Here is a 3,694-nt window from a genome sequence, read left to right as displayed (position 1 = left end):
ATAAAAACGACTCCCGGCTTCATTATTTCACATTTTTTAAATTTGGTAACCTAGTCCATGTGCGTAAAGCACTAAATCTTTTTATTGCGTTAAACGCATTTTCTCGACAAGAAGAGCACAATTTCATCCAAAACAAAAGAAAATGAATCTATTGAACAAGTCTGCAACACATCCTTAAGAGTTATGTGTTTTCTCCCAATGTCAAAGTGTAATTTCACCAGTTCTGATCATTGTTTAGGGTGTTGGTAGCTTGGTCCAATGCCAGACAGAGTGAATCCTTTTTTTTGCTTTAAACGCATTTTCTCGTCGAGAGAAACATGATTTTATTAAAAACGTTATAATTTAAACATACCTGTTGTACATATCTTGCAAACACTCAGAGCCTTAAAATAGGGCTTTCACCCATGTGTTTTTGGTGCGAAACCTTTTATTTCAAGGTTCTGTGCGTCTTCAGGCACGTACAATATGTATTTTTAGTGTTTCTGATGAAACTCCTCCTTTTAAATGCATTTTCTCACAGAAAATGAGTGTCTCCTTACCATGGGAAAATGACTGTTTTTAAAAAGGCATAATCTGGTCAAGGAAATGTGTTTGTAAACAATAAAAACGAGTCCCACCTTCATTATTTCACATTTTTTTAAATTTGGTAACCTATTCCATGTGCGTAAAGCACTAAATCTTTTTATTGCGTTAAACGCATTTTCTCGACATGAAAAGCACAATTTCATCAAAAACAAAAGAAAATGAATCTATTCAACAAGTCTGCAACACATCCTTAAGAGTTACGTGTTTTCACCCAATGTCAATGTGTAATTGCATCAGTTCTGATCATTGTTTAGCTAGTTGGTGGCTTGGTCAAAATGCCAGACACAGTGAATCGTTTTTATTGCTTTAAACGGTTTATCTCCTCATGAGAAACATGATTTCATTGAAAACGTTATAGTTTAAGAATAACTTGTACATGTCTGCAAACACTCAGATCGTTAAAATAGGTTTTTCAACCATGTGTTTCTCGGTAAGAAAGCTACTATTTCATGTTCTGTGCGTTTTCAGACACGTACAATATGTATTTTTAGTTTTTCTGATGAAATTCCTCCTTTTAAATGCATTTTCTCACAGAAAATGAGTGTCTCCTAGCCATGGGAAAATGGCTTTTAAGAAAAAGCATATTCTGGTCAAGGAAATGTGTTTGTAAACAACAAAAACGACTCCCGGCTTTATTATTTCACATTTTTTAAATTTGGTAACCTAGTCCATGTGCGTAAAGCACTAAATCTTTTTATTGCGTTAAACGCATTTTCTCGACATGAAAAGCACAATTTCATCAAAAACAAAAGAAAATGAATCTATTCAACAAGTCTGCAACACATCCTTAAGAGTTACGTGTTTTCACCCAATGTCAATGTGCAATTGCACCAGTTCTGATCATTGTTTAGCTAGTTGGTAGGTTGGTCAAAATGCCAGACACAGTGAATCCTTTTTATTGCTTTAAACGGTTTATCTCCTCATGAGAAACATGATTTCATTGAAAACGTTATAGTTTAAGAATAACTGTTGTACATGTCTGCAAATACTCAGATCGTTAAAATAGGTTTTTCAACCATGTGTTTCTTGGTAAGAAAGCTACTATTTCAAGTTCTGTGCGTTTTCAGACACGTACATTATGTATTTTTAGCGTTGATGAAATTCCTCCTTTTAAATGATTTTCTCACAGAAAATGAGTGTCTCCTTGCCATGGGAAAATGACTGTTTTTAAAAAGGCATAATCTGCTCAAGGAAATGTGTTTGTAAACAATAAAAACGACTCCCGGCTTCATTATTTCACATTTTTTACATTTGGTGACCAAGTCCATGTGCCTGAAGAACTAAATCGTTTTATCGCGTTAAACGCATTTTCTCGACAAGAAGAACACAATTTCATCAAAAACAAAAGATAATGAATCTATTGAACAAGTCTGCAACACATCCTTAAGAGTTACGTGTTTTCTCCCAATGTCAAAGTGTAATTTCACCAGTTCTGATCATTGTTTAGGTTGTTGGTAGCTTGGTCCAATGCCAGACAGAGTGAATCGTTTTTATTGCTGTAAACGCATTTTCTCGTCGAGAGAAACATGATTTCATTAAAAACGTTATAATTTAAACATACCTGTTGTACATATCTGCAAACACTCAGAGCCTTAAAATAGGGCTTTCACCCATGTGTTTTTTGGTGCGAAACCTTTTATTTCAAGGTTCTGTGCGTCGTCAGGCACGTACAATATTTATTTTTAGTGTTTTTAATGAATTTCCTCCTTTTAAATGCATTTTCTCACAGAAAATGAGACTCTAGCCATGGGAAAATGGCTTTTAAGAAAAAGCATATTCTGGTCAAGGAAATGTGTTTGTTAAAACAACAAAAACGACTCCCGGCTTTATTATTTCACATTTTTTAAATTTGGTAACCTAGTCCATGTGCGTAAAGCACTAAATCTTTTTATTGCGTTAAACGCATTTTCTCGACAAGAAGAGCACAATTTCATCCAAAACAAAAGATAATGAATCTATTGAACAAGTCTGCAACACATCCTTAAGAGTTACGTGTTTTCTCCCAATGTCAAAGTGTAATTTCACCAGTTCTGATCATTGTTTAGGTTGTTGGTAGCTTGGTCCAATGCCAGACAGAGTGAATCCTTTTTATTCCTTTAAACGGTTTATCTCCTCATGAGAAACATGATTTTATTGAAAACGTTATAGTTTAAGAATAACTGTTGTACATGTCTGCAAATACTCAGATCGTTAAAATAGGTTTTTCAACCATGTGTTTCTTGGTAAGAAAGCTACTATTTCAAGTTCTGTGCGTTTTCAGACACGTACATTATGTATTTTTAGCGTTGATGAAATTCCTCCTTTTAAATGATTTTCTCACAGAAAATGAGTGTCTCCTTGCCATGGGAAAATGACTGTTTTTAAAAAGGCATAATCTGCTCAAGGAAATGTGTTTGTAAACAATAAAAACGACTCCCGGCTTCATTATTTCACATTTTTTACATTTGGTGACCAAGTCCATGTGCCTGAAGAACTAAATCGTTTTATCGCGTTAAACGCATTTTCTCGACAAGAAGAACACAATTTCATCAAAAACAAAAGATAATGAATCTATTGAACAAGTCTGCAACACATCCTTAAGAGTTACGTGTTTTCTCCCAATGTCAAAGTGTAATTTCACCAGTTCTGATCATTGTTTAGGTTGTTGGTAGCTTGGTCCAATGCCAGACAGAGTGAATCCTTTTTTTTGCTGTAAACGCATTTTCTCGTCGAGAGAAACATGATTTTATTAAAAACGTTATAATTTAAACATACCTGTTGTACATATCTGCAAACACTCAGAGCCTTAACATAGGGCTTTCACCCATGTGTTTTTTGGTGCGAAACCTTTTATTTCAAGGTTCTGTGCGTCTTCAGGCACGTACAATATGTATTTTTAGTGTTTTTAATGAAATTCCTCCTTTTAAATGCATTTTCTCACAGAAAATGAGACTCTAGCCATGGGAAAATGGCTTTTAAGAAAAAGCATATTCTGGTCAAGGAAATGTGTTTGTAAAAACAACAAAAACGACTCCCGGCTTTATTATTTCACATTTTTTAAATTTGGTAACCTAGTCCATGTGCGTAAAGCACTAAATCTTTTTATTGCGTTAAACGCATTTTCTCGACA

This window comes from Lampris incognitus, chromosome 7, assembly GCF_029633865.1.
Source record: "Lampris incognitus isolate fLamInc1 chromosome 7, fLamInc1.hap2, whole genome shotgun sequence".
Classification (NCBI taxonomy): domain Eukaryota; kingdom Metazoa; phylum Chordata; class Actinopteri; order Lampriformes; family Lampridae; genus Lampris; species Lampris incognitus.
This window is presented reverse-complemented; position numbering follows the sequence as displayed.